Here is an 11372-nt window from a genome sequence, read left to right on the forward strand (position 1 = left end):
TTCATCACTCAATATTTGCCGAATAGTGCAATTTATTTTCATTGTCATAACTTGATTTCTTTTAAAATCCCCGTCTTATTCGGTTACTACTGTTAACATTATTACAATTTTCCATTACATGGGTCATTTCTTGCTGACTCTTAGTAACATCGTGAGTTCTTGAACCTGACTGATAGAAACGTTGATAACTACCTAATGAATCAGTGTTAAGTAGCAGCCACGATATTCACGTCTATGTGTGTCAACCAGTCGCCCCCCCCCCCAAAAAAAACCAAAACAAAACAAAACAAAACAAAACAAAGCAAAACAAGGCAAAGCAAAACAAAAACTCAAGAATTTCATTGATTTGAATAAATACGCAGTACCCACCGCATGCTATAAGTAATAAAACCAGCACTAAATGTCGGGCGGAAGCTCAGTGGTCTAGTGGATAAGACGCCTGTACGGTGATCAGAAGGTCTTCAAACTTCAAATCCTGCCCAAGTATGTATGCCCATGATTTCTTTCGTGGCTACTATAGGTTTTCCCGGCCAATTTCGCACTTTTTTCAGTCCAATTCCTAATTGCTGCATTCAATTTAGCACAATTTAGCCTAGATGGCATGTTCGGTATTTCAATTTTATAATCTTTTCTTTCAAATTCATTTTGGAGCATTCAAATTACCTTTAACATCATTCGAATCAGCACTTTTTCAGTTCAAATTCGTAAGATAAGCACCATTTCGCAAATCGTTCATTCAATTCAGCATGATATAGTCACGTGATCACGTATACGCTGCGCTCGTTCATTCGAATTCATTCTTGGGCATCCAATTTCGCATTTACTGCAGTCAATTTAGCAGACACGTTTATGCTCTTATTCCTTTATTTTTCATTTTCATTCATCATTGGTATTGTTTGTAAGAATCATAACATTTCATATTTTCGTATTCATTCGTTATTCTGATATCATCTTTGCAACAGTACTTTAAAGATATGTGTATGTATTTATAATGTTCGATAGCATTATTTCATTCACAGATACATTAATTTTAAATTTGTTTTGACATTAATTGGGAGAAGGAGGTTTCAGTTAACATCGTGATTATTTCTTTCATCTGCATGTTTCATTATTTTCACTTGGTGGGTGCCATATTGCGTTAATCATCACTAGGAATAAGGTTCTTGGATCAGCTCTAGCCATCAATTTGTCAAGGTTATTACCCTCAAATGCTTCTATGATTCTTTCCCTGTCTTCTTGAGAGATACGGCTGTCTCTAACTTGTGCTGCCATAACTGGACATAAGGAAGTGAAGTGAATGTAAGGTACTGGTACATGTATAGTTCTGATAACATGAAAGAAGAGGGGCGTTACAGAACAACAAAATTGAGTTATTTAGCAATGTTTAGGGTCAAAGATACCTTTACTATGTACTTCACAGTGGATGAAACAAAAATTCACATTTAAATACTAATAAATCACGGTTCTCACCTTTTCAAATAACATTACGCCAATTTGAATGAACATGTTTGAAATTTGACTGCCCATACGCGAAACTGAATGACTGAATTACCATTTTCCGCCAGTGCTGGCGAATTTGAATGACTGAAGAGCACGTGCCAATTTGAATGCCCGTTTTACGAATTCGAAAGGCACATATGCGAATTTCATTAATCGAAATGCTAAATTGAACGAACAAGTTGCAATTTTGAATGACAGAATGTGCAGTGACGAGGATTTTCGCTAAATTGAATGAACCTTTTATCAAATGGACTGACAAAAGTGCGAAATTGGCCGGGAAAACCTATACTAAAAACTGATTAATTCTGTGCATATATTTACGTCGATGTACATTATAGGGCAATTTCTCAATCAGTTGCAATAAAAACAACTCTACGCAAGAATTTAATTACTTTGAATAAATCGTGAGCTCTAAATTAAGGAACTATTGCATAGCTCAATTGTCCTCGATACCAATGTACAGGATCTCTACGTTTGGATGACTGCTTATCGACAACCATCGAGTGTTCTTCAAACAGAGCTGTTAGGCTCAAATGCCGAGGTAAGACATACCGTATACAGAATCCATGAATAATTATGCGTATACACTCTTTACTTGTGAACACACTTTTGGCTCGTGTTTTGAAAAAGAAATCGAAAAGATCGAAAAAAAAAAGAATCACAATATTCATGATTTTCAGAGGATTACGTCGGGAGATTCGACTTGTCGGGTACCATTGGCACTCGAAGTTGATGTTGCAAAATATTGGAAGGAAAAGATAGAGACACAATTTTTAGACTTACTGTTTGAGAAAGAAAACCTCACATGGAGATCCTTAATCTTTAATCCTCCTTGAAATGTTTTAAAGTCTACATGTTTGTATGAATATATATTTGGTTTATGGAATTGATATAATTGTATATATATATAATGATTGTTAGTGTTAAATATTATATTGTTGAAATCGGCGCATTATTTTCACGCGTGTCATCTGTATTATATGTTCTTACAATTGTGATTTGTAACTTTCGATGTATACCTGCAATTAACTAAATAATTGACCTGGTTGTGTATGTTAAATATTTCCTTGAATAAAGAAATGATTCCACCCCCCCCCAAAAAAAAAAGAAATATATATATATATATATATATATATATATATATATCGCAATATAGTCAAACACGTTTACGTACACATATCATGAAATTGATTTTGTTTAAACTGTGAGAAAAAACCCTTATCATTATGCCAGTATGCAGTTACAAAATCCCCTTTGTTGGATGATTCCCTGTTCCTTAAATTGAATATGCTCTTTATTTCCATTGACTGTATGTTTTCTATCTCTATTTTAATCATCTAAAGTCATTGACACCTGCATGAAAAATGATGAGGATGATATTATATAAGCCGCGCTTGCTGGTTTTCATCATCATATTTTGAAACTGCGTAGAACCCGGATTTCTGGGATGCTACAAGGATAACGAACAGGAATTTCAGGCCGTTTCTAACTTTGGATTTGGCGTTCATTCGGACGAAGAGTGTATATCTACCTGTTATGAAAACTCCGTAAATAATGGCGTTGCTGTCTTGCACCAAGAGGGATGCATATGTTTCCAGTCAGAAGTGTATACAAACGTCCTTTCTGGCGGAAGCTTTTCCCACAATTGGCCATGTCCTCTCAGGACACAGCTTGAATCCAACCAATTTTATTCATTCAACCGTGAGTATCAGAGGTACCTTTTTTTCTTTACCGAGAGTGAAATAAATGCAGCCAAACATCAGTCAACGTAGTCGGTGTTAATTGGTCCTGATAGTTAAAATCTGTAATGCCACATTACTTCGAAATTTTATAACTTATAAAAAATGATCTTCGGTATATTTATATATATATTCTTTTTTCGTTAGCTGCTGTATTTGCTACTTCTTCAATGATCATTATAAAAGCACAAATTTGTTCTCACTGATGGCATAAAATGTAGTTTGTTATTACACGTAGTTGCTTTTAATTGAAATAAGAAGTTATTCCAAACCCCCTGGTAAATAATACATGAGTCTTTTATTAGTTTACAAGTGTTCACTGATCAATTGATTATCACTGATTTTTTATTATCTTCGTTTATGGCACCATACATTAAGATTACAGAAACTACAAGGACTAATTATCATGTATAATATACGGGTAAGTATATTATTCATATTTCTTAGTGATTCTATACATGGCTTGGAAAAATAAGATTGAGTCATACATTTTCCTTTTACGTGTAATAAAAGTGTGTGTGTGTGTGTGTGTGTGTGTGGGTGCTGGTCTTTCTGATCTGAGATCCGCGGGTACTTCATTGTCGCGTCGGCCCAAGGGACTAACAAGTGAATTATTATGTTGTAGGAAAAAGATATACTGTAATATATTCTCCTTGATTATTATTATGATTGCATATTAACATAATTGATTATGACAAGTTAATCCCTGCCTTCTTTATTCATTGAAAGTCTCCGTTGGGTTTTGTGATCATCCGAGGATTGTGCCTAACGGTCTCTGGGACTCGAATATCACACGCTTCGGGTCCAAGATAACTCTCACTTGTGGCAGAGAGTTCGTCGTGAACGGGAGTGCGACAATGCAGTCAAGCGCGCCGGAACACTTCTGGTTTTGGAGGGGCAAAATCTCAACGGGGGCACTTTGTGACGTTGTGAGATCCTTGGCGCGCGAGCGAAGCGAGTGAGCGGGGGGGGGGGGGGGTGTGGAAAGGGGGTTACCCCCCCTAGGGAGCTTTTGTAAAACAGGGTACAAAAGTCGCGTTTATAGACCATTTAAAATCAAATTTCTAAGGAATTAAACATAGTGAAAAATAATCAGTGCGAAGGACTATGATTATTACATACGGGAGTACGTAATGATGTGATTGTGTGAGATCCTCGGCGAGGGAGCGAATCAACCGAGCGGGGGGAGGGTGTGGGAGGGGGGATCCCCCTCCCACGGTAGGGACTTTTTGTAAAAACAGAGTATAAAAGTCGCGTTCATAGAACATTTAATAGTAAATTTCTAGGGAATTAACATATTGAAAAAATCAGTTGGAAGGACTATGATCTTAACACACAGGGGTATATTATGTGATGGTGTGAGATCCTCGTCGAGGGAGCGAAGCGACCGAGCGGGGGAGGGTGTGGGAGGGGGATACCCCCTCCCACGGTAGGGACTTTTTGTAAAAACAGAGTATAAAAGTCGCTTTTATAGAGCATTTTAAATTAAATTTCTGAGGAATTAAACATAGTAAAAGAAATCACTGCGAAGGACTATGATAATAACTTATGAAAACTTTTCATTTTACAATAAGTACGGGCAGAACGAGCGAGCCACTTTTACTTTGCAATTTATCTGAAATGTACTCATTAAAAGTTTAAACGTGATCGCATCATTATAACAACAACAATATAAAAATATTCTTATACTGCTAGAAAGCAAAGAAGAAAATGAAATGTGTAAGGTTTACTAAAGGTATGTTTCAGCGGGCACACTCGAGGACACGAGGCTACGATCTATACACTAAATTTACTCATAAGTTACTATTAGTGTATAGATACAATAATGCATGTTGTTAGTGTATTATAATTTTCAGTTATGAAATTACAACATTTAGACAAGAAATATGCCTTTATTGATCATTTTGGTCTTTAAATCAGTGATTAATTATTTGTTACAGGGGGCACTTTGGGGGGGGGGGCAAAAACTCGTTTTGCCCCCCCAACATTTTGTTTGGGGGGGCAAGTGCCACCCCTGCCCCCCCCGCTTCCGGCGCCCTTGAATGCAGTGTATGGGACTACCTACTTCCCTGTTTGGAACACTTCAACTCCGTCTTGCCGTGAAGCCAGAAAGGAGACTAACGGTGTGACGTGCAAATACATCCTACATTATAATCTTGCCTAATCTCGAATAACCACTGGAGTATTTCAAACCGATCTCCCATCAATTAGTGTGGAACAATGACAGATGATTGTAACGACATTGAATTCATACTTCCACGCCTGATGGAACAATTGAACTAAGTAACTCAAATGCGTTTGTATCATTCAAGACTTATTGACTTAAAATGATACAACTCGTAATGCACAGATTCTGATACCCTAACATGTAAACCATTGGGAAAGATTAGTCTTATTTCGGTCTTTTATGTTCATGAGAATGATGCGTTTTTGAAAATGCCCCTGGTTACTTTCCCGCCTTCATTAGAAAACATACAAAAAGAGGTGAAATGTATTTTAACATTAACAAGCGATTCACGAGAGATTACTACCGCACTTTCATCACTACGTTTCAATAAGACAACATTTTGGAGTTTCTGAGTGAGATTTTACGCTACGCTATGGGACGAATTCTGTTTATGTGGTTGTCACTATTATTGTGTGTGGATCTTTTGTTCACAGACGATGAGTGGGAAGATGTCAACATCAGCACAAAGCCCACACAAAGTATGCAAAACACGTCTAATGGTAAGTACCGAGGCTTGCAGTTATATAGCTCATCATATCCGCATGAACAAAATTTTGTGTTATAACAAATGTCCTAAAGATTATGATTATGATAATTATAATAGATAATAATAACATGCTCATGAAGCACAATTTCGACCAGCCTCAAAGCGTTTTTGAAAAACCGTGACAACAACAACAAAGATGACGTCAAAGATAATGTCAATCAATATATATTAGTTAAAAAGAAATGTTTATCTTCCTCGAAATTCAGTTGTCGTTAATGTGGTATTATTTCATTGGACTGCAACGGTTGATTTGAGACATGTTAGAAAACGAAGACAATGACATAAATTCAATAAAATGCCGACTTCTCTTTTGTGAGCACTCATAACTACAAACAGTTACTGTTGTACTTTGATCACCATGCAAATAAGTCTGATATCATTCTGACAGATACAAGAATTGTTCTGTATATGCATGTACGTATTGTCGATCTGGAAAGTGTGAAAACTGTAATATTGCACAGAAAAGTGCTGTCACAAAAAGTACAAACTGATTAGGAGATTTCCCATCAACATGTACTAGTATAATTACTGTCAGTATTGCCTGTGTTTTGATTAAAATGCACAGGGCATAGACCGACTATTCAAGTTCTGACGTCATTTGGAGAGACAACAGTTACTGTAACTTCTTCGTCACGTGAGTTTAGTAATTGATTTAACCCATACTTTCCCCTTCTCACTGGCAGTAATTTCGTCAAAACTATTTTGCTGCAATTGATTTACATTTTAGGGTAATCCTTTTGTTAACATGTTTTTATGGCAAAAGCGAACCACGGGTGACAATTTATGGTAAATTCGACATCATTTTATTTGAATTTAAATTCAAGGTATGAAAGTGCTACTGCTTTATGTATGATGACAAAAAAGTCTGATACTAAAATAACATTGGAATCAATAAAGCGTTTGCCTAGTTCTTTTTTTTATATGAAAGTTTGTGAGTTGAGTTCATATCTAAACAATGAATACATTATAAAAAGAAAGTCGCAGACAGTAAAGCAAGACAGACAGAAAGACGATGCATATTCAAAAGTCAGAATACCCATTGTCCATGATGAAATGGCAAGTTGTAATGTGCTTTTTTTTTTTTTCAACAGGGACTGAAGAAAACATATTATGTCTGGCGACTTTATCAGGTCTTCGTAGTATCGTTACTGTCATAGAACACATTGCGTTGGTCGAACAGAAATGCATTTTCTTGAAAAAGTTCCAATCGTGAATATGGCTTACAAAAGCGATCAAGTACATTACGTCTGCCTATGCAAAGTAAACATTTACAGAAAATGTCGTTAATCCTTTATTCGTTTATAGTTTTGGTCAGGTTTGAATGCTCTGCCTGAATGTAAATCAGGGACTTGGGAACTGTTGTGATAAACATTTCGACTACAGTAATCACTTCAGAATCTGCTTATACGAATTTGTGTAATAATTCCCCTATGCTCTTTCCGTCAAGTGTGTGAACTTCTATGAGTACAACACTTCAAACCGGGCACGAATAATCTGATTTTCTGAAGTCTCTCATCTCATGCTATCTTAACAGTCACTCGTCAACAGCCCAAAAAAAAAATAAAATAAAATAAAATATGTTAGTATACTGCGATAATTCAGCAAAGTGAGAAATCTTGCCAGGTTACAGAATAGAACTATTTCTCTTCATAATGATTTGATCTGATTATAAAAACAAACAAAGGTAATTTCTGCCTATAGTCATCGTAAAAGAGAAGAAAAAAACTACGAGAGCAAATTCTTCCTCCATTGATTTTTAAGGTGACGATGGACTCACTAAATGATTTATCTTCCAGATACCGAACCAGATACCGAACTTTATGAGATGAATTTTATTACTTACATCCTGGGAACCCTTCTTGGTGTTGTTTTCGCCGTGCTTGTCATACTGTCCATGATAATGGCTTGGTGGAAACATCAAAAGAAAAGGTGACCTTTTTTTTTTAATACAAACTATTATATGGGATGTAAGGAAATGGGGGTGTGAATTTTTGTGAAAACTAGTTTGTAAATCTAGGGTGTGGAATCATTGTATGCAACCCAGGAAACAAATAAAGCATATTCAGAAGTGAGTGTACATTACTGAATGCACATGAATGTTGAAGTAAGTTTGCTGATTTGTATTCTTATTACATAACTATTGGTGGGTGGACTTGTTATCACGAAAACCCGAGTTTCTGGTCGCCAGACATTTTATCATGTTATTATTCCATATGTCGCCCAAAACTTTCATTGATACAGTATTTTTTTTCAACATATTTTACGAAAACCACCACCAAATCAATGGCAAGGAGCCGCCTATGTATACACAGTCAAAAGACTAGAGAAAAGGATACGGACAACACAGAAAAACAAGCAAAGAAAAAATGATCATACGAGATGAGTATCTCTCCCAGTCCAAGTCCAAGTATTGAGTCAGCCTTGTGGTATTGTTTTAAAACAATAAAAGACATTCATCTTGATTTAATTTGTTGATCTCGTAAATATATATTTTTTTGAATAAAAATTGCATCTTTTAAAGACCCCGTATCGTGGGGATACATGGATTCGAAAGGCAGGCCCGGTTCGGGTATATTCGAAAATCCCCGTAACAAATTGTGCACAGTTTTATCACTAATCACTGATGTGCAAGTACATACTCAGCCTACAAAAAAAAAAAAAAAAAAAAGGGGGGGGGAGGGGAGAAGAAATATCTTGACTAGAATCATCCCTAAAACAACTGGCTGCCGAGCACTATTCGTTGTTTCGAATATGTCTCGGTGGGCAGCGAATTAAGACCGATTCAATCGGACACCCACATTTTCCAGTGTTACCGAGTCTTTAATTATTGAAAATTCTCACCAGTCGTCTGAATAGTGTGCAGGGAGAAAGCCTCGAATGATATAACAATAGGCAGTCAAGCTTACTAGATCTTCAAACTGAAATGAACCGAATCAAAAGTAAAGTGGCACGGGTGAACACGAAGAAAGGGCAAAATGAATATACCTCCTTTTGTCAGCTCTAGGATTTCCGACATTATTACGCTAAACTATACATGGTCACGCGTCAAGCGCTGTCGATATGGCCACGACGCTATATTATGTGATTGCGCACCATGATTCTTTTGCAGTTTTTCAAATACTTCGTTTCGGTCTGATGTAGGCTTTCTCAGATTTACCGATTTAAAACACTAGAAACCCTTCAGACAGTTTTCATCTCTAATAATTGAAATCGCACTAATGTTGCATTTGAAGTTTATATTGGCCATAAATGTAATGTAATTTAATGATGAGCAAACTTTCAGTTTAGTTTAATAACCACTTAATTGTGGTTTTCATGGAAATGTATATCTTTTTTCTTTGTTCCATTCATTGCAGACAGCTGGGGGAAAAGTACGCATTTGCCTAGACCCTTAACTTTAAAGCCTCTCTTCTGAGTACACACTTTTGCAGTGTGTGAACTGTCTTTCCATTATTTAAATGGGTTTGGCAAGTCTATTTGCACTGAAGTATATATATCATTTTAAAGGGACTGTACAGTACCGTTAAGATGGGGATTCATGTTTTGAACATTCCTAAGTGAGATAATGAGAAACCTCATATGAAATATGAAAGAGCAGGTAATTTTAAGAAGGATTCAGCATTTATTTGATAAAAATTGGTTTTCAAATGGCTGAGATATCCAAAAAAGTGATCATGATAAAAGGCGACAGGCCACGCTTTTATTAGGATCTCTTTGTTTCACCTTTTTTTTGGATATCTCAGCCATTTTAAAACCGATTTTCATCAAATAAACTTTTGATACCTCTTAGAATTGCATGCTCTTTGACATCTCATAGAGTGGTTTCTGAGCATCTCGCAAAATGTTAAAGGCTGAATTTTTACCTCGACCAGAACTGTACACACCCTTTAAATCTTAGATTCTGCTCTTCCACAATCTACTCGTAACTAAAAACCCATGTATGGCGACTTTTTGGTGGCTTTGCGATGCACGGTCACATATACGTAAAATCATAAATTCAATTTCCCCATTAAATTGCAGACATTGGAGATCCCAAACCTCGCATCAGTCAAATTTTCACCCAAATGGCGGACAGGTTCAGATGAATCCCATCGACACTTCTCTACAAGATCCAATCACGACGAATCATACCGTTGTGTCGGACGCTCCCAATCCTAATACTACAACAGCTGGTCGCTTTTTACCCCACATTCTGGGCAACACCGTCGGAGACAGAGGGGGCCATCTCGGGCACACTAGTCACATCTACCAAGATGCTGAAGAGATAGACGAGGGGCTTTCTACCTTTATCTGCATAAATCGTGGCTTCCCTTGTACAGTTCCTGACGAAAGTCACATAGATACCGGCATCGGCACTTCTTTGACCTCAATGAATATTCCTTCTGATAATGCATATTGTGGCCTGCAGGAGACATCGCTGGACCAACCAGCGTGTGCTTATGGAGATGATAATGACTACCAGGATGTAGACCTTTGTAAATTGGACGGGAGGATGAATGGTGCCATTAGATCCACTGGTAAAGCGTGCTTGTTTGATGACAGTTATTACAATTCACTGACGTTATTTCACGATTCATCCGAAATGCCTACAGATAGCGAGTACGATCGCCTCAATCATGCTTTCCCTGACGACAGAAAAGGAAGTCACAACCCTGGTCTGTCACCTATTGGTCAAACTTCACAGCATAAGATATACCCTGACAGAAAATATAATAAGCCCTGTTCCAGCAAGGATGCCATGACAGCTATGCCTTCTGAAGACGTCTTCTACTATCAACTGAATCCGGAGCAACAAAGTGACATTGATACCAACAAGCAACCGCGATGTCCTGAAGCTTTTGACTCTGGAGATTATAGTCTGTTGAATCCTGAAAAAGACTTCGCCAATGATCTTCGTTCTAAGATGATAGAAGGGGACAGCTTCAATGGTTGTCACGACACTGAGATTCAGAACCCGGAGAGTTTTACGTCAAGATCCCAAACCCGAGAGGACATGTACGCGACGGTGAACAAAACAGTAGGTAACATTTCGATCGTAGAACCGCCACCGTGTGAGGAGCTCTATGCACAGGTGGATAAAACACGAGGAGTTTCTAGGGTTGAGTCAGAGCCAACGATGCAGGAAGAAATCTATATGAACTACACTAATATGTAGGTGGCTATTTGAAAGAAGACACTATGAGTTCTCACAGAATGTATATACCGAAACAGCACATATCATCAAGTTCTTAGAAAGTATAATATACTTGTATTCGTTATTTTGAAATCTTTCACTTTATTGCTAAAATCAATATGTAAATTCAGTATATGAACGACATTTTTATAATAAAGTAATAGACAAAATTGCAAAAGAAACAAA

General features: G+C 37.1%; 1 pseudogene; it reads left to right on the forward strand.

The window, feature by feature from the left end:
* Positions 1 to 5281: 5281 nt before the first annotated feature.
* LOC140240912 (uncharacterized) lies at positions 5282 to 11168 on the forward strand (annotated as a pseudogene).
* The last annotated feature ends 204 nt before the right edge of the window (positions 11169 to 11372 follow it).

The sequence above is a fragment of the Diadema setosum genome, chromosome 17 (genome assembly GCF_964275005.1).
Source record: "Diadema setosum chromosome 17, eeDiaSeto1, whole genome shotgun sequence".
NCBI classification, from domain to species: domain Eukaryota; kingdom Metazoa; phylum Echinodermata; class Echinoidea; order Diadematoida; family Diadematidae; genus Diadema; species Diadema setosum.